General features: G+C 45.4%; 1 long non-coding RNA gene across 1 annotated transcript; it reads right to left on the bottom strand.

Annotated features, from left to right (window-relative positions):
- Nucleotides 1-8658: 8658 nt before the first annotated feature.
- On the bottom strand, nt 8659-17938 carry LOC113624325 (uncharacterized). The gene is made up of 3 exons (XR_003434309.1): nt 17616-17938; nt 14323-14362; nt 8659-8698 (listed from the first exon to the last, which is right to left on the bottom strand). It is a non-coding gene; the product is annotated as an uncharacterized LOC113624325 (long non-coding RNA).
- Between the last annotated feature and the right edge of the window lie 3945 nt (nt 17939-21883).

Here is a 21883-nt window from a genome sequence, read left to right as displayed (position 1 = left end):
ACTTCAGTACACCTTAAATATCCCAGGAAAGAGAACAATGGATAAAGAAGATGTGGTACTTATGTACAATGGAATATCTCTTCACCATGAAATCAATGTAATAAGGCTAGTAGAAGGATAAAGAGTGGATTTAGGTCCGATAATACTACCTGAAATAAGTCAAACAGAAAAAGAAACATATCATAAGATATCACTTATAGAGGGAGGGTAAATATGGCTGCACAAGAAATGAATTACAGAACAGAACAGTGTCTCACATTTAGAAAACACACTTATGTCAGCTTAAGGGGAAAGGAGAGGTGGGGTGATGCATAAAACCAGAGTTTGAAATTAGCACAGATACCGTTCAATAAACCAAATAGGTATTAGACAAGATCTACACCTTGCTCAATGAACTGGCCTCAACACACCCTATACACCGCAGAGAAATATATCTGAGTAATAAGAATCTTAAAACCCATGTATTGATATATCTCCATAAGGGAATCAAGTGTGTGCAGAGTGGCACAAACACAGCAGTGAAAATGAGCTAAACCCCATTATAGAAATAAATTTTAAAAACAAAACGCAGAAAAAACAAAAGAGAGAAAAATTCTTACAAAATTCTCTCAGGGGCTGTGATGCAACCTGGATTGACCACATATAAACCCACAGCTGGATAAGACATAAGGCTGGACACTTGGGGCTGAGAGGATTGGTGAGCTTTTGTGAGCAATTGGCGAACCTTTACTGCAATACTTCACGCTACTCATTCCAAGGGTCCCAACACTCCAGGTTGAAGGGAATCTTCCTACAGCTAAACCCAGGGGATGGTATACCATATGATCGGGAAAGGTTTCTAAAACGCACCTCAATTTTCCTCTCCTGGAGCACCGGATCGACATTCCAGCCACTTTACTAACAACATCGCCACATGGAGAGTCAATGCCTTTAAGTTCCTGTATCGCACAGTCTGCAGGGAGTGCAGAGGATGAATGGGAATAGGGGGAACCAGCAAGAAACTAGCTGTAGCGGTTTCAATGGGCACATGTCACTCTAATTTCACATCAGGAAGAGGAATTAACCAAAGGCACAGCAAGGCGCCCCAGAACAAGAATAGGGCCTGAAGCAATCCTGTGGTTATGAGGCAAGATCACAAAAATAAGAGCTGAGAAATGGAGCTCAGGGCCACTGCAATTGAAAAACCTGCAGAGTTATAAAGGCCAACTATTTTCCAAAAGTAAATTGAGGTAAGGCTATGAAGAGGCATTGAAAGCAAGGCAGAATTGCAGGAAACCGATTTCAGGACGTAGACTGGAATTGCATTTAAAGCATAGGAAAAGAGGCAGAACGTCGACAATGATGCACTTGGCCAAAAAGGGCGTATCCGTTTTTTCCTGAATATATTCAAGAAAACACGCATACACACTTTTTGGCCAACCAAGCAAGCGTGCAATGGAAATCCACACTACAATGAAGTCTCACTTCCTCCCTGTCAAAAGGGTCATCTGAAAAAACGTGTAAAATCCAGAAAGGCAGGACAGGCCATGGAGAACAGGGAGCGTTGTTATGCTGATGGGCGGGATGTAAATTGCCAACAGCCACTCTGGACAAGTGTATGGTGTTTCCTGAAACATCTAAAAACCAAAGCAACAGAGCCTAGGGCATTTCCACTTATGGTCCTATAGCTTAAGGAAATTAAAATCTAAAAGACACAGCCACCCCAAAGTTTGGGACGGCTCTGTTTACAAGAACCTCGTTTACGGTACAAGTGAAATATCCCAGAAAGTGAAAAATGGATAAAGAAGTTGTGGTACTTACGTACAATGCAATATCACTCAGCAATGAAATCTATGTCATCAGGCCCATAGCAGCATAATGAGTGGATTCAGGTACGATGATTCTAAGTGAAATAAGTCACACAGAAAAAGAAACATCATAAGGTATCACTACTACACGGAATGTAAACTTGGATACACATGAACTGAATTACAAAACAGAGCAGGGTCTCAAACGTAGAAAACCCACTTATGCATGCTTAAGGGGAAAAGTGAGTTGGAGTGCTGCATAAAACCACAGACACGTACGCTCATCCTAAGACGTTGTCGTACCCTAAACTTTACCCTAAACATTCCCCATCCCATAACACTAACCCTAACCCTAACCCTTACCCGAAGACATTCCCTAACCCGTCCCCTAATCCTAACCCGTACGCTAACAGTATCCCGTACCCTAACATGTACGCTCAAGCTAACACGTTGTCATACCCTAACCTGTACCCTAAACCTTCCCCATCCCCTAACCCTAACCCTAAACCTTACCCGAAGACTTTCCCTAACAGGTCCCCTAATCCTAAACCATCCGCTAACAGTAGCCCGTACCCTAATACGTACACTCACCCTAAAATGTTGTCGTACCCTAACCTGAATCCTAAACTGTCCCCGTCCCCTAAGCCTAACCCTAACCTTAACACTTACCCGAAGCCTTATGCTAACCCGTCCCCTAATCCTAACCCACACGCTAACACTAACACATACCACAACACTACGCTCACCCTAAACTGTTGTCGTAACGTAACCTGTACCCTGAACCGTCCCCGTCCCCTAACCCTAACCCTAACCCTAACCCTAACCCTTACCCGAAGCCTTACCCTAACCCGTCCCCTAATCCTAAACCGTACGCTAACACTAACCAGTAAAGTAACACGTATGATCACCCTAAACAGTTGTCGTACACTAACTTGTTCCCTAAAACATCCCAGTCCCCTAACCCTACCTTAAACCTAACCCTATCCCTTACCCGAAGCCTTACCCTAAAGTATCCCCTAATTCTAAATCATTCCGTAAAACTAACACATTCCCTAACACATACGCTCACACTAAAGCGTTGTCTTACACTACCCTGTACCCTAAATGGTCCCCATACCCTAACCCTAACCCTAACACTAACTCTAACCCTAAAGCTTACCCGAAGCCTTACTCTAACCCGTCCCTTAATCCTAACCCATACGCTAACATTAACATGTACGCTAAAATGTACGCTCACCCTAAACTGTTGTCGTACCCTAACCTGTACCCTAAACCGTCCCTGTTGCCTAAGCCTAACCCTAACCCTAACACTTACCTGAAATCTTACCCTTACCCGTCCCATAATCCTAACCCATATCCTAACACTTACGCTCACCCTAAACCATTGTCGTACACTAACCTGTACCCTAAACCGTCCCCGTCAACTAATCCTAACCCTAACCCTAACCCTAACCCTAACCCTAACCCTAACCCTAACCCTAACCTAACCCATTCCTTGATACTAAACCGTACGCTTACACTAACCCATATACTACCACGTACGCTCACCCTAAACCGTTGTCGTACCCTAAGCTGAACACTCAACCGTCCCAGTCCCCTAATCCTAACCCTAACCCTAACCCTAACTCTAACACTAACCCTAACTCTTACCCGAAGCCTTACCCTGACCCGTCCCCTAATCCTAACCCATACACGAACACTAACCTGTATCCTAACACGTACGCTCACCCTAAACCGCTGTCGTACATGAATCTGTACACTAAACCATCCCCGTCCCCTAACCATAACCCTAACCCTAACCCTAAACCTTACCGAAGCCTTACCAAAACCCGTCTCCTAATCCTATCCCGTAAGCTAACACTAACCCGTAACCTAACATGTACGCTCACCCTAAACTGTTGTCGTACCCTAACGTGTACCCAAAACCGTCCCTGTCCCCGTCCCCATGCCCTAACCCTAACCCTAACACTTACGCGAAGCCTTACCCTAACCCGTCCCCTAATCCGAACCCGTACGCTAACACTAACCCATAACCTAACATGTACGCTCACCTTTAAGCGTTGTCCTACCCTAGCCTGTACCCTAAACCATCCCTGTCCTCTAATCCTAACCCTAACCCTAACCCTAACCCTTACCCGAAGCTTTACCCTAACTCGTCCCCTAATCCTATCCCGTACGCTAACAATAACCCGTACCCTAACACGTACGCTCACCCTAAACCCCTGTCTTACCCTAACCTGTACCCGAAACCGTCCCCGTATCCTAATACTAACACTAACCCTAACACTACCCCTAACACTTACCCGAAGCCTTACCCTAACCCATCCCCTAATCCTAACCCGTACGCTCACACTAACCTGTACTCTAAAACGTACGCTCACCCTAAACCATTGTCGTACACTAACATGTACCCTAAACCATCCCCAAACTCTAACCCTAACCCTAGCCCTAACCCTTACCCGAAGCCTTACCATAACCCGTCCCCTAATCCTAACCCGTATGCTATCACTAACCCGTACCCTAAGACGTACACTCACCCTAAACCGTTGTTGTACCCTAACCTGTACCCTAAACCGTCCCCATACCCTAACCCTAACCCTAACCCTTACCCGAAGCCTTACCCTAACCCGTCCCGTAATCCTAACCAGTACGCTAACACTAACCTGTACCATAATACATACGCTCACCCTAAACCATTGTCATACCCTATCCTGTACCCTAAGACGTCCCCGTCCAAAACCCTAACCCTAACCCTAACCCTAACACTAACCCTTACCCTAACCCGTCCCATAACCCTAACCCGTACTCTAACACTAACCCGTACCCTAACACGTACGCTCACCCTAAACCGTGGTCGTGCCCTAACCTGTACCCTAAACCGTCCCCTAACCCTAACCCTAACCCTAACCCTAACCCTTACCAGAAGCCTTACCCTATCCCGTCCCCTAATCGTAACCCGTACGTGAACAGTAACCCGTACCCTAACACGTATGCTCACCCTAAACCATTTTCGTACCCGATCCTGTACCCTAAACCGTCCCCGTCCCCTAACACTAACACTAGCCCTAACCCTAACCCTAAAGCTTATCCGAAACCTTACCCTAACCCGTCCCCTAATCCTACCCGTACGCTAACACTAACCCGTACCCTAACACATATTCTCATCCTAAACCGTTGTCGTACACTAACCTGTACCCTAAACCATCCCTATCCCCTAACCCTAAACTTAACCCCAACCCTAACACTAACCCTTACCCGAAGCCTTACCCTAACCCGTCCCCTAATCCTAACCCGTACCCTAACATGTATGATCATCCTAAACTGTTGTCACACCCTAACCTGTAACCTAGACTGTCCCCGTCCCTAACCATAACACTAAGCCTAACCCTAACCATAACCCTAACCCTAACCCTAACCCTAAGCCTTACCAAAGCCTTACCCTAACCCGTCCCCTAATCCTAACCCGTACGCTAACACTAACCTGTACCCTAACACGTACGCTCACCCTAAAAAGTTGTCATAACCTAACATGTAACCTAGACTGTCCCTGTCCCCTAACCTTAACACTAAGCCTAAGCCTAACCCTAACCCTAACCCTAAACAGTCACCGTCCACTAACCCTAATCCTAACCCTAACCCTAAACAATACGGAAAGCCTTACCCTAATCTGTCACTTAATCCTACCCGTACGTTAACACTAACCCATACCCTAACACGTACGCTCACCCTAAACAGTTGTCGTACCCTAACCTGTACCCTAAACCGTGCCCATCCCCTAACCCTAACCCTAACCCTTACCCGAAGCCTTACCCTAACCCGTCCCCTAATCCTTACACGTACGCTAAAACTAACTCCTACCCTAATATGTATGCTCACCCTAAACTGTTGTCGCACCCTAACCTGTACCCTAAACCGTCCCCATCCCCGTCCCCTAACCCTATCCCTAACTCTGACCCTTACCCGAAGCCGTACCCTAAACCGCCCCCTAATCCTAACCCTTCCGCTAACACTAACCTGTACCCTAACACGTACGCTCAACCCAAACCGCTGTCGCACCCTAATTTATACACTAAACCGTCCCCATCACCTAACCCTAACCCTGACCATAACCCTTACCCGAAGCCTTACCCTAACCCGTCACCTAATCCTAACCCGTACACTAACACTAACCCATACCCTAACAAGTACACTCACACTAAAACGTTGTCGTACACTAACCTGTACCCTAAACCGTCCCCATCCCCTAACCCTAACCGTAAACCTAACCCTAATCTTAAACCTTACCCGAAGCCTTACCCTAACACGTCCAAYAATCCTAACCCATACGCTAACACTAACTCATACCCTAACACTTATGCTCACCCTAAACCGTGGTCGTACCCTAACCTGTACCCTAAACCRTCCCCGTCCCTGTCCCCTAACCCTATCGCTAACCCTGACCCTTACCCGAAGCCGTACCCTAAACCGCCCCCTAATCCTAACCCTTCCGCTAACACTAACCTGTACCCTAACACGTACGCTCAACCCAAACCGCTGTCGCACCCTAATTTATACACTAAACCGTCCCCGTCCCCTAACCCTAACCCTAACCATAACACTTACCCGAAGCCTTACCCTAACCCGTCACCTAATCCTAACCCGTACGCTAACACTAACCCATATCCTAACAAGTACACTCACACTAAAACGTTGTCATACACTAACCTGTACCCTAAACCGTACCCATCCCCTAACCCTAACCGTAAACCTAACCCTAATCCTAAACCTTACCTGAAGCCTTACCCTAACCCGTCCAATAATCCTAACCCGTACGCTAACACTAACATACCCTAACACGTACGCTCACCCTATACCGTGGTCGTACCCTAACCTGTACCCTAAACCATCCCCATCCCTTAACCCTAACCCTAACCCTTACCAGAAGCCTTACCCTAACCCGTCACCTAATTCTAACCTGTACGCTAACAATAATCAGCACCCTAACACGGATAATCACCCTAAACCGTTGGCATACCCTAACCAGCACCCTAAAACATCCACGTCCCCTAACCCTAACCCTAACCCTAACCCTAACCCTTACCCGAAGCCTTACCCTAACCCGTCCCCTAATCCTAACCCGTACGCTAACACTAACCCGTACCCTAACACTTACGCTCACCCTAAACTGTTTTTGTACCCTAACCTGTACCCTAAACCGTCCCCGTCCCCTAACCCTAACCTTATCCCTAACCCTTACCCGAAGACTTACTCTAACCCGTCCACAAATCCTAACCCGTACGCTAACACTAACCCATACCCTAACACATAAGCTCACCCTAAACCGTTGTCGTACCCTAACCTGTACCCTAAACCATCCCCGACCCCGTCCCCTAACCCTCAGCCTAACCCTAACCCTAACCCTTACCCGAAACCTTACCGTAACCTGTCCCCTTATCCTAACCCGAACGCTAACACTAACCCGTGCACTAACATGTACGCTCACCCCAAACCGTTGTCTCACCCTAACATATACCCTAAACCGTCCCCGTCCCCTAACCCTAACCCTAACCGTAACCCTAACACTTACCCGAAGCCTTACCCTAACCTGTACCCTAAACCTAATCCATACGCAAACACTAACCCTTACCCTAACACGTATGCTCACCCAAAACCGTTGTCATACACTAACCTGTACCCTAAACCATTCCCGTCCCCTAAACCTAACCCTAACCCTAAACAAAGCACTAAACCTTATCTGAAGCCTTACCATAACCCGTCCCCTAATCCTAATCCATACGCTAACACTAACACTTATCCTAACACGTACACTCACCCTAAACCTTTGTTGTACCCTAACCTGTACACTGAACCGTCCCCATCCCCTAACCCTCACCCTAACCCTAACCCTAAACCTAACCCTTACCCGAAGACTTACCCTAACCATCCCCTAATAATAATCCATACGCTAACACTAACCCTAATCCTAACACGTATGCTCACCCTAAAACTTTGGCGTACCCTAACCAGTACCCTAAACCGTCTCCATCCCCTAACTCTAACCCTAACCCTAACCCTTACCAGAAGCCTTACCCTAAACCATACCCTAATCCTAACCTGTACGCTAACACTAACCCATACCCTGACACATATGCTTACCCTAAACCGTTGTCGTACACTAAACTATACCATATACCATCTCCGTCCCCTATCCCTAACCCTAAACCTAACCCTAAACCTTATCCGCAGCCTTACCCTAACCCGTTCCATAATCCTAACACGTACGCTCACACTAACCAGTACCCTATCACGTACGCTCACCCTAAACCGTTGTCGTACCCTAACCTGTACCCTAAACTGTCCCCATCCCCTAACCCTAACCCTAACCATAAACCTAACCCTAACCCTTACCCGAAGCCTTACCCTAACCCGTCCCCTATTCCTAACCCGTACGCTAACACTAACCCATACCCTAACACGTACGCTCACCCTAAAACGTTGTCATACCCTAACCTGTACCCTAAACCATCCCCATCCCCTAACCATAACCCTAAACATAAGCCTAAACCTAAACCTTACACGAAGCCCTACCCTAACCCCTCCCCTAATCCTAATCCGTACGCTAACACTAACCCATACCCTAACACGTACGCTTACCGTAAACCGTTGTCATACCCTAACGTGTACCGTAAACTGTGCCCGTCCCCTAACCCTAACCCTTACCCGAAGTCTTACCCTAACCCATCTCCTAATCCTAACACGTACGCTAACACTAACCGGTACACTAAAACGTACACTCACCCTGAACCGTTGTCGTACCCTAACCTGTACAATGAACCGTCCCCATCCCATAACCCTAACCCTAAGTCTAAACCTTACCCGAAGCCTTACCCTAACCCGTCCCCTAATCCTAACCCGTACGCTAACACTAACCTCTACCCTAACACGTACCCTCACTCTAAACTATTGTTGTACCCTAACCAGTACCCTAAACCATCCCCATCCCCGTCCCCTAACCCTAACCCATACCCGAAGCCTTACCCTAACCCGTCCCCTAATCCTAACCCGTACACTAACATTTACCCATAACATAACATGTACGCTCACCCTAAAATGTTGCCATACCCTAACCTGTACCCTAAATCTTCCCCGTCCCCTAACCCTAACCCTAACCCTAACCCTAACCCTAACCCGAACACTAACACTTACCCGAAGCCTTACCCTAACCCATCCGCTAATCCTAACCCGTACACAAACCCTAACCCATACCCTAACACATACGCTCACCCTAAAACGTTGTGGTACCCTAACCTGTACCCTAAACCATCCTCGTGTACTAACACTAACCCTAACCCTAACCCTAACCCTTACCCGAAGCCTTACCCTAACACGTCCCCTAATCCTAACCCTTATGCGAAAACTTACCCGTACCCTAACGAATATGCTCACCCTAAACCGTTGTCGTACCCTAACCTATACCCTAAACCATACCTGTCCCCTAACCCTAACCCTAACCTTAACCCTAACACTTACCTGAAGCTCTACCCTAACCCGTCCCCTAATCCTAACCCGTACACTAACAGTAACACATATCCTAACACGTACGCTCACCCTAAACCGTTGTCGTAGTCTACCCTGTACACTAAACTGTCCCTGTCCCCAAACCCTAACCCTAACCCTTACCCAAAGCCTTACCCTAACCCGTCCCATAGTCCTAACCTGTACGCTAACACGAACCCGTACCCTAACACGTACGCTCACCCTAAAACTTTGTCGTACCCTAACCTGTGCCCTAAACGGTCCCCATTCCCTAACCCTAACCCTAAACCTAACCCTTACCCGAAGCCTTACCCTAACACGTCCCCTAATCCTAACCCGTACGGTAACACTGACACGTACCCTAACATGTACACTCATCATAAACCGTTGTCGTACTGTAACCTGTACCCTAAACTGTCCGCGTCCCCATCCACTAACATTAACCCTAACCCTAACCCTTACCCGAAGCCTTACCCTAACCCGTCCCATAATCCTAACCCGTACTCTAACACTAACCTTTACCCTAACACGTAAGCTCACTCTAACCGTTGTCGTACCCTAACCTGTACCCTAAACAGTCCCCGTCCCCTAACGCTAACCCTAACTGTAACACTAACTCTAACACTTACCTGAAGCCTTACCCTAGCCAGTCCCATAATCCTAACCCGTACGCTAACACTGACCCATTCCCTAACACTTATGCTGAACCTAAACCGTTGTCATACCCTAAACTGTACCCTTAACTATCCCCGTCCCCTAAACCTAACCCTAACCCTAACCCTTACCCGAAGCCTTACCCTAACCGGTCCCCTAATCCTAACGCATACGCTAACACTAACCGATACCCTAACATGTACAATCACCCTAAACCATTGTCGTAATCTAAACTGTACCCAAAACCGTCCCCATCCCCTAACCTTAACCCTAACCCTAACCCTTACCGGAAGCCTTACACTAACCCGTGCCCTAATCCTAACCCGTACGCTAACACTAACCCGTACCCTAACATGTACGCTCACCTTAAACCGTTGTCGTACACTAACCTGTACCCTAAACAATCCCTGTCCCCTAACCCTAACCCTAAACCTAACCATAACACTTACCCGAAGCCTTACCCTAACCCGTCCCCTAATCCTAACCCGTATGCTAACACTAACCCGTACCCTAACACGTACGCTCACCCTAATCGTTGTCGTACCCTAATCTGTACCCTAAACCGTTCCCGTCCCCAACCATAACCATAAACCTAACCCTTACCCGAAGCCTTACCCTAACCCGTACTCTAATCCTAACCCGTACACTAACAGTAACACATACCCTAACGCGTATGCTCATCCGAAACTGTTGTCATACCCTAACCTGTACCCTAAACCGTCCCCGTCCCCGAACCCTAACCTTAACCTTAACCCTAACCCTAACCCTTACCTGAAGCCTTACCCTAACCCGTCCCCTAATACTAACCCGTACGCTAACACTACACCATACCCTAACTCGTACGCTCACCCTAAACCATTGTCGTACCCTAACCTGTACCCTAAACCGTCCCCATCCCCTAACCCTAACCCTAATACTTACACGAAGCCTTATACTAACCCGTCCCCTAATCCTAACCCGTACCCTAACACTAACACATACCCTAACAGGTACGCTCACCATAAACCGTTGTCGTACCCTAACCTGTACCCTAAACCGCCCCTTCCCCTAACACTAACCATAACTCTAATCCTAACCCTAACCCTTACCCGAAGCCTTACCCTAACCCGTCCAGTTATCCTAACCCTTATGTTAACACTAACCCGTACCCTAACACATACGCTCACCCTAAACCGTTGTTGTACCCTAATCTGTACCCTAAACCATCCCCGTTCCCTAACCTTAAGCCTAACGCTAACCCTAACCCTAACCCTAACTTTAACCCTTATCCGAAGCCTTACCCTAATATGCCCCCTAATCCTACCCCGTACGATAACACTAACCCATATCCTAACATGTACGCTCACCCTAAACCGTTGTTGTACTCTAACCTGTACCCTAAACCATCCGTATCCCCTAACCCTAACCCTAACCCTAACCCTTACCCGAAGACTTACCCTAACCCATCCCCTAATCCTAACCCGTACGCTAAAACTAACCCGTACCCTAACACGTACGCTCACCCTAAACAGTTGTCGTACCCTAACCTGTCCCCTAAACCATCCCCGTCCCCTAACCTTAACCCTAACCCTAACACTTACGCGAATCCTTACCCTAACCCGTGCCCTAATCCTAACCCGTACGCTAACACTAACCCATGCCCTCACACGTACGCTCACCCTAAACCGTTGTCGTACCTTAACCTGTCCCCTAAACCGTCCCCATCCCCTAACCCTAACCCTAACCCTTACCCGAAGCCTTACCCTAACCGGTCCCCTAATCCTAACCCGTACGCTAACACTAACCGATACCCTAACACGTACGCTCACCCTAAATCATTGTCGTAATCTAAACTGTACCCTAAACCGTCCCCATCCCCTAACCTTAACCCTAACCCTAACCCTTACTGGAAGCCTTACACTAACCCGTGCCCTAATCCTAACCCGTACGCTAACACTAACCTGTACCCTAACATGTACGCTCACCTTAAACCGTTGTCGTACCCTAACCTGTACCCTAAACCATCCCCGTCCCTTAAACCTAACCCTAACCCTGAACCTAACCATAACACTTACCCGAAGCCTTACCCTAACACGTCCCCTAATCCTAACCCGTACACTAACACTAAATCGTACCCTAACACGTACGCTCACCCTGAACCGTTGTCGTATTCTAACCTGTACCCTAAACCGTCCCCGTCCCCTAAACCTAACCCTAACTCTAACCCTAAACCTTACCTGAATCCTCACCCTAACCCGTCCTCTAAACATAATCCGTACGCTAACAATAACCCATACACTAACACGTACGCTCACCCTAAACCGTTGTCGTACCCTAACCTGTACCCTAAAAAATGCCCGTCCCCATCCCCTAACCCTAACCCTAACCCTAACCTTAACCCTACCCCTAACCCTACCCCTTACCAGAAGCCTTACTCTAACCCGTCCCCTAATCTTAACCCGTACAATAACACTAACCCGGACCCTAACACGTACACTCACCCTAAACCGTTGTCGTACCCTAACCTCTACTCTAAACCTTCCCTGTCCCCTAACCGTAACCCTAACCCTAACCCTTACCTGAAGCCTTACCCTAACCCGTCCCCTAATCGTAACCCGTACGCTAGCACTAACCCTTACCCTAACACGTACGCTCACCCTAAAAGGTTGTCGTACCCTAGCCTGTACCATAAACCGTCCCCGTCCCCTAACCCTAACCCTAACCCTTACCCGAAGCCCTACTGTAACCCGTCCACTAATCCTAACCCATATGCTAACACTAACCCATACCCCAACACGTACGCTAACCTTAAAACTTTGTCACACCCTAACTTGTACCCTAAACTGTCCCTGTCCCCTAACCCTAACCCTAACCATAACACTAAGCCTAACACTTACCCGAAGCCTTACCCTAACCGGTCCCCTAGTCCTAACCCGTACGCTAACACTAACCCGTACCCTAACACGTACACTCACCCTAAACCGTTTTCGCACCCTAACCTGTACCCTAAACCCTCCCTGTCCCTGTCCCCTAACCCTAACCCTAACCCTTACACTTACCCAAAGCCTTACCCTAACCCGTCCCCTAATCCTAACCCGTACGCTAACACTAACCACTACCTTAACACATACGCTCACCCTAAACAGTTGTCGCACCCTAACTTGTACCCTAAACCGTCCCCGTCCCCTAACCCTAACCCTAAACCTTACCCGAAGCCTTACCCTAACCCGTCCCCTAATCCTAACCCATACGCTAACACTAATCCGTACACTAACACGTATGCTCAACCTAAACCATTCTCGTACCCTAACTTGAAACCTAAACAGTCCTGGTCCCCTAACCCTAACCCTAACCCTTACCCGAAACCTTACCCTAAGCCGTCATCTAATCCTAACTCGTACGCTAACTCTAACCCATACCCTAACACGTAAGCTAACTCTAAACCATTGTCGCACCCTAACTTGTACCCTAAACCATCCCCGTCCCCAATTGTAACCCTAACCTTAACCCTAAACCCTACCTGAAGCCTTACCCTAACCCGTCCCCTAATCCTAACCCATACGCTAACACTAACCCGTACCCTAACACGTACGCTCACCCTAAACCGTTGTCGTACCCTAACCTGTACTGAAACCGTCCCCAATCCCTACTCCTAACCCTAACCCTAAACCAAACCCTTACCCAAAGCCTTACCTAACCCGTCCCCTAATCCTAACCCATACTCTAACACTAACCAGTACCGTAACATATCCACTAACACTAAACCGATTTCGTACCCTAAGCTGTACCCTAAATGGTTCCCTTTCCCTAACCCTAACCAAAACCCTAACCGTAAAACTTACCCGAAGCCTTACCCTAACCGGTCCCCTAATCCTAACCCGTACACTAACACTAAACCATACCCTAACACTTATGCTAACCCTAAACCATTGTCATACCATAACCTGTACCCTAAACTGTCCCCATTCCCTAACCGTATCCCTAACCCTAACACTAACACTAACCCTTACCCGAAGCCTTACCCTAACACTTCCCCTAATCCTAACCCATACACTAACACTAACCCATACCCTAACACGTATGCTAAACCTACTCCGTTGTACCATTACCTGTACCCTAAACCATCCCCGTTCCCTATTCCTAACCCTAAACCTAACCTTTACCCGAAGCCTTACCCTAACCCGTTCCCTAATCCTAACTCGTACACTAAAACTAACTCATACCCTAACACGTACGCTAAACCTACTCCGTTGTCGTACCATTACCTGTACCCTAAACTGTCCCCATTCCCTATTCCTAACCCTAACACTAACCCTTACCCGTACCCTTATCCTAACCCGTCCCCTAATCCTAACCAGTACACTAACACTAAACTGAACCCTAACACGTATGCTAACCCTCATCCATTGTCGTACCCTAACCCGTACCTAAACCGTCCCCATTCCCTAACCGTAACCTTAACCCTAACCCTAAAGCTAACACTTACCTGAAGACTTACCCTAACCCGTCCCCTAATCCTAATCCGTACACTAACACTAATCCATACCCTAACACGTCTGCTAACACTAAACCGTTGTCGTACCATTACCTGTACCCTAAACCATCCCTGTTCCCTATGTCTAACCCTAACCCTAACCCTTACCTGAAGCCTTACCCTAACCTGTCACCTAATCCTAAACCGTACACTAACACTAACCCATACCCTAACATGTATGCTAAACCTAAACCGTAGTCATAATCAAAAGTGTATCCTAAACCGTCGCTGTTCCCTAAACCTAACCCTTACCCAAAGTCTTACCCTAACCATTCCCCGAATCCTAAACCATACACTAACACTAACCCATAACCTAAAACCTACACTAACCCTAAACCATTGTCATACCATAACCTGTACTCTAAACCATCCCCGTTACCTAATCCTAACCCTTGCCCGAACCCTTACCCTAACCCGTCCCCTAATCCTAACCAGTACACTAACACTAAACTGAACCCTAACACGTATGGTAACCCTAATCCGTTGTCGTACCGTAACCTATACCTAAACCGTCCCCATTCCCTAACCGTAAACTTAACCCTAACCCTAAAGCTAACACTTACCTGAAGCCTTACCCTAACCCGTCCCCTAATCTTAACCCGTACGCTAACACTAACCCGTACCCTAACACGTACGCTAACCCTAAACCATGTCGCACCCTAACCTGTACCCTAAACTGTCCCTGTTCCCTAACCCTAACCCTAAACCTTACCCAAAGCTTTATACTAACCCGTCCCCTAATCCTAACCCGTACACTAACAGTAACTGGTACCCTAACACATACGCTAACTCTAAATCGTTGTCGTACCCTAACCTGTACCATAAACCTTCCCCATTCCCTAACCCTAACCCTAACCCTAAACCTTACCCGAAGCCTTACGCTAACCCGTCCCCTAATCCTAACCCGTACACTAACACTAACTCGTACCCTAAGACGTACACTAACCCTAAACTGTTGTTGCACCCTAATGTGTTCCCTAAACCGTCCCTGTGCCCTAACCCTAACCCTATCCCTAAACCTAACCCTTACCCAATGCCTTACACTAACCCGTCCCTTAATCCTATCTCGTACACTAACACTAACCCGTACCCTAACCCATACGCTAAACCTAAAACTTTGTCATACCCTAATCTTTACCCTAAACCGTCCCAGTTTCCTAACCCTTACCCTAACCCTAACCATTATCCTAACACTTACCCGAAGCCTTACCCTAACCCGTCCCCTAATCCTAACCCATACACTAACACTAACCCCTACCCTAACACAAAGGCTAACCCTAATCCATTGTCATACCATAACCTGTACCCTAAGCCATCCCCTTTCCCTAACCCTAACCATAACCCTAACCCTAACCCTTACCCAAATCCTTACCCTAACCCGTCCCCTAAACCTAACCCGTACACTAACACTAACCCGTACCGTAACACGTATCCTAATGCTAAACTGTTGTATTACCCTAACCTGTATCCTAAACCATCCCCATTCCTTAACCCTAACCCTTTTCCAAAGCCTTATCCTAACTCGTCCCCTAATCCTAACCCGTACACTAACACTAACCGTTACCCTAACACGTACGCTATCCCTAAACCATTGTCGTACCCTAACCTGTAACCTAAACCGTCCCTGTTCACTAACCCTAACCCTAATCCTAACCCGTTCACTAACACTATCCCGTACCCTAACACGTACGCTAACCATAAACCATTGTCATTCACTAATGTGTTCCCTAAACCTTCCCCGTTCCCTAACCCTAACCCTGTCCCTAACCGTAATCCTAACCCTTACCCGAAGCCTTACCCTAAGCCGTCCCCTAATCCTAACCCGTACACTAACATTAACCAGTCCCCTAACACCTACCCTAATTCTAAACTCTTTTTATATTCTAACCTTTACCCTAAACTGAACCTGTTCCCTAACCCTATCCCTAACACTAACCTTAACCCTTACCCTAACCCATAAGCTAAACCTAACCCATACACTAACACTAAACCGTACCCTAACCCGTACCCTAATACTACCACATATAGTAATACTAACTGGTACCCTAACACATACCTTAACACTAACCAATAGCTTATCCTAAACAGTACCTTAAACCTTAACCATACTCTAACACGAACACGTACCCTAACCCCAAACCATACCCTTACCCTATCCCATACACTAACTGTAACCAGTACCCTAACCGTAAACCGTACCCTAACCCTAACCCATACCCTAAACCCAACCCATTGCCATACCCTAACCAGTACCCTAAACCGTGTTCTAACCCTAAACCTAACCCTAAACCTAACCCTAAACTGTACTCTAACCCGTACCCTAATACTAACCCATACCCTAACACTAACCTGTACCTTAACCCGTACCATACCACTGACTCGTCGTCATACCCTAAAAGGTACCCTAGCACTTACCTGTACCCTAACACTTACCCGTACCATAACTCTAACCCATACACTAACCCTAACCCATACCCTAACCCGTATTCTCAGTCGTATCCTAACCCGTACACTAACCCATACCCGTAGCCATATCCTAAACTGTACCCTTACCCTAACACGTACCCTAACCCTGAGCCTAACACTAACCCTAAACCGAACCAAAACCCATACGCTAATCCTAACCCATACTCTAACAATAACACATACCCTAACCCATAACCTAACCATAAACCATAGCTATACCCTAAACTGTACCCTAAATTTAACACGTACCCTAACCCTACACTATACCTTAACACATACTCTAACCGTATCCCATAGCCGAATCCTAACCTGTACCCTAACCCTAACCGTCACCTGTACCCTAAACCTAACCAATACCCTAACACCTACCCTAATCCTTACTCATTGTCATGCCCTAACCTTTACCCTTAACCTTACCTCTTCCCTAATCCTAACCCTAAACTTAACCCTAAACGTTACCCTAACCTGTACCCTAATCCTGACCCATACGCTAACACTAACACATACCCTAACACGTACCCTAACCCATTGTCATACCCTACCCTGTGCCCTAACCTGTACCCATTTCCTAACCCTAACCCTTACCCTAAACCGTACCCTAATCCTAACCCATACACTCACACTAACCAGTACCGTAACACGTACCCTAATCCTAACGTGTTTTGTACCCTATGCTTTACCCTAAACTGTACCTGTTCACTAACCCTAACCCTAAACCTTACCCTAAACCGTACCCTAATACTAACCCGTATACTAACACTAACCCATACCCTAACACGTACCCTAACCCTAACCTGTTTTCGTACCCTAGCCTGTAACCTAAACCGTACCCATTCTCCAACCCTAACCCTAACCCTAACCCTTACCCTAACCCATACTCTAAACCTAACACATACACTAACACTGATCTGTACCCTAACATGTACCCTAACCCTAACCCATTGTCGTACCCTAACCTGTACTCTAAACTGTACCCGTTCCCTAACCATAACCCTAACCCTTACTCTAAGCCTTACTCTAACCTGTACCCTAATCCTAACCTGTACACTAACACTAACGCATACCCTAACCCATACCCTAACCCGTAACCTAACCCATATCCTAAACCCTAATCCTTACCCGTAACTTAATTTTCTTTTTTTTTTTGTATTTTAAAAAATATTTTTATGTGGTTAAAAAAAATTAGCAGAACAACAGAATAAAACAGAAAATATCCTTAGTGTCAGTCAAAACGCTAAGTCTGAAATACTTGCTACTTCTCTTCTATGGACTGTTATGAAGCCTATAAAAAGTTTGAGAGTTAAATCTGTTTTTCTACAGTGAGAAGCATGATGTTTCAGATGTATAGAACACCTGGATAAAAATCTACACGTTATGCTTGTCGTCTCAGTTAATGGGAAAGGATGGCAAGTGGTAAAATATTATCTTTCCTTTAATCTTTTAAAATTGCACTTGTTAGTAAGAACTTGAATTATAATTGTACTTTTAAAAAGTAACAATGGAAATTTAAAAGAAAAAATATATTGTGTGTGTTCAATTACATTTCATAGAATTATGAAATGCTGCCGCGCTCTGGCCGTTACCTGAAAAAGTAGCTTTAAAACCTATGCTAATGGTCACTTCATATGAACAAGTACTGCAGGTCTGTAAATGAAACCTGCCCTCATCATGTCTTGAGGGAGGTAAAGGCCAAAATACTTCAAAATATGGCACATATTTCAAGAAAACCATTTGAAGAAGTAAGCTGTAATAACAGTTTGAAAAATAAAAGGACATGCCTGAAAGCTCAATTTCAAGGGATTATGAGACACATGCAAATCCAACCACACAGAGGTATCAGCTCACACCATTCAGAATAACCATCAGGAAAGAAATTACAAACAATCAATGCTGAAGAGGTTGTGGAGAAATGCATACCCTTAATTTTAAGTGGGACGTAACCTGGTAAGAGCCACTAATGGGAACAGAATGGAGGTGCCTTTAAAAGGTAAACATTGATCTACTATATGATCCAGTATGCCCACTTCTGGGCCTATAACCTAAGAAGACAGAATTGGAAAGACACAGGCAGGCAAATCTGCACTGCAGCAGTATTACAATAGCCAAGACATGGAAGCAACCAAAACGTCCATCAACAGATGGGTGGATAAAGAAGAACTGCTACATGTAAAGATGGAATATTAGCTCGGGGAAAAATGAAACAATGCCACTTGCAGCACCATATATGAGTCTAGAGGTAATCATGCAACTTGTAGTAAGTGAGAAAGCGAAAGACACCTAACGTATGATATCACTTATAGGTGTTACCTAAAAATTGATAACAATGAAGATATTTCCACAGAGAAAGGTAATCACAGATTCATTAAACAAACTTATGGCTCCCCAAATGGAAAGCTGTGAGGATTGGATACATTACGATATTGGGGTTAACAGAGATACACAAACACATGTGAAATATATAATCACCAAAGACCTATGGAATATGAAGAGAAGACTACTCAACATTGTGTCATAACCTACATGGGAAAAGGATCCAAAGAAGAATAGATATATGTATATGTGTGAAAGAACCACATCTTGCACACCTAGAACAAACAAAACATGGTAATCAAATTTGCTGTGATAAAGAATAAAAATTAAATTAAAAAAACGAAAAAGAAGTAGTGAGACATAAACTTAAGGGGCTTTTTCCTGGCACATTCCATTCTAATTTTCAACCTAGAACAGGACTTCCATTAAGGTTTTGTTGTCCTGGTAACCAGATTTGGTAAAGGAGAAATGCTGCCGCCTTGTGGCTGTTTCACACAACAGCAGCTTTAAACCAAGCGCTAATGATCACTTAATACTCAAATTATGTGCAGGACTGTAAAGGACACTGGGCCTCAAAAAATTCCTGGGGTCCTAAATCAAACAGAAAATTCAAAAGACGTCAACATTTCAAAACGACAATGTCAAGAGGCATATTTTGCACACATTCTGGCTTTTCTTTCTTTTTCTTTTTGTTTAAAATAATGCATGGAATAATGCTCAATATCAGGAACTAATAAAGCCATGCAAATCCAATCTACAAAAACGTTCACCTTGCCACCGTCAGAATGATCATCAGCAAAACAGTCTGCAAAACATGAATGCTGAAAGGGTTTTAGAGAACTGTGTATCCTCAAGCGGCTGCTGGGACGTAAAGTGGTAACAACCAGTAGTGAGATGAGAATGACGGTGCGTTTAAAGTTAAAAATTGAGCTCATCACTCCGTAATAACCTACGAGCGAAAGGAACCAAAGATGAATAGATAGATGCATAGATATAATGAACCAGATTCTGTACACCTAGAACAAACACAACATTTTTATCAAATTTGCTCAGATAATAAATAAAAATTAAATTTAAAAAACAAACAAGAGGTAAGGAGATATAAGCTTTTGGGGGTGTGCCCTGGCACATTCCACTCTAATTTGCAGCCTACTAACACGATTTCCAGGAAGGCTCTGTTGCCCAAAAACCCAGAGTTGGAAATGTAGAAATGCTGCCGCCTTGTGGCGGTTTCCCACAAGAGCGGCTTTAAACCAACAACTAATGGTCACTTAACATTCACAAGAACTCAGGGCTGGTGTAAAGGTGTAAAGGACACCTGCCCTCAAAAAATGTCCTGAGGTGAAGAATGGCCAAAAAAAAAATCAAAAAAGGCAAAATTTTCAAGAAGGTAGTATGAAGCGGTAAGTTTGACTTACTCTCTTGTTAAAAAAAGGAAAATGGATAGAAGCTCAACCTCAGGAATTATTAGACTCATGCAAATCTAATCTACAAAAAGGTTTCAACTCACACAAGTCAACTACCATCAGCAAAAAGTCTACAAAGAATAAGTGCTGAAGTGGTTTGAGAGAACTGTGTACCCTCTAGCTGCTGGGGGGATGTACACTGGTAACAATTATCAAGAGGTATATTGTCAGTAGTGAGAACATAATGGAGGTGCGTTTAATGGTAAAAACTGAGCTACCATGTGATCTGGTAGATCCTTTGAAGCGGCTATCACCTGAGCAGACCAGAATGAAAAAGACACAGGCTGGCAATCCTGCACTGCAGGAACATTTAACATAGCCAAGACTTGGAAGAAACCAAAATGTCCATGAACAGAAAAATGCACAAGGAAGAAGTGGTCCATGTACACAATGGAATATTAGCCACGGAAAACAATGAAACACTGCCGTTTGCACCACCATATAAAGACCTAGAGATAATCACCCAACTTGAAGTAAGAAAGAAATTGAAAGACAGATATCCTATGACATCACTTCTAGGTGTTACCTAGAAATTGATACCCATGAAATTATTTCCAAGAGAAGGAAAAGCATGGACTAAGAAAATAAAATTATGTTTAACTAAATGGAAAGGTGTAAGGAATAAATGAATTACGATATGGGGGTTAACAGACATGTACTAAGACATACGAAATATATAATCACAAAATACATATGGAATACCAAGAGATGTCTACTCAACCCTCTGTAATAACCTACATGGGAAAGGATCCAAAGAGGAATAGACAGATACATTGATATGTTGAACCAGATTCTGTACACCTAGGAGAAACACCTAGGCTGCGAAAGCAGCCTTAAACCCACAGCTAATGGTCACTTAACATTTACAAGGACTCAGGTCTGTAAAGGAAACCTGCCCTAAAAAGTTGTGCTGAGGTAGGGAATGGCCAACAAAATTCAAAACAGGCACATTTTTCAAGAAGATAGTATGAAGACGTAAGTTTTACTCACTGTCTTTTAAAAAAAAGGGAAAATGGATAAAAGCTCAAACTCAGGAATTATTACACTCATGCAAATCTAATCTACACAAAGGTTTCAACTCACACAGCTCGACTGACCATCAACAAAAAGTCTACAAATAATAAATGTTGAAGTGGTTTTTGAGAACTGTGTACCCTCTAGCTGCTGATGAG

This window comes from Aethalodelphis obliquidens, unplaced genomic scaffold (genome assembly GCF_003676395.1).
Source record: "Aethalodelphis obliquidens isolate GAN/ISIS:26980383/991018 unplaced genomic scaffold, ASM367639v1 scaffold1, whole genome shotgun sequence".
Lineage (NCBI taxonomy): Eukaryota > Metazoa > Chordata > Mammalia > Artiodactyla > Delphinidae > Aethalodelphis > Aethalodelphis obliquidens.
This window is presented reverse-complemented; position numbering and strand designations above follow the sequence as displayed.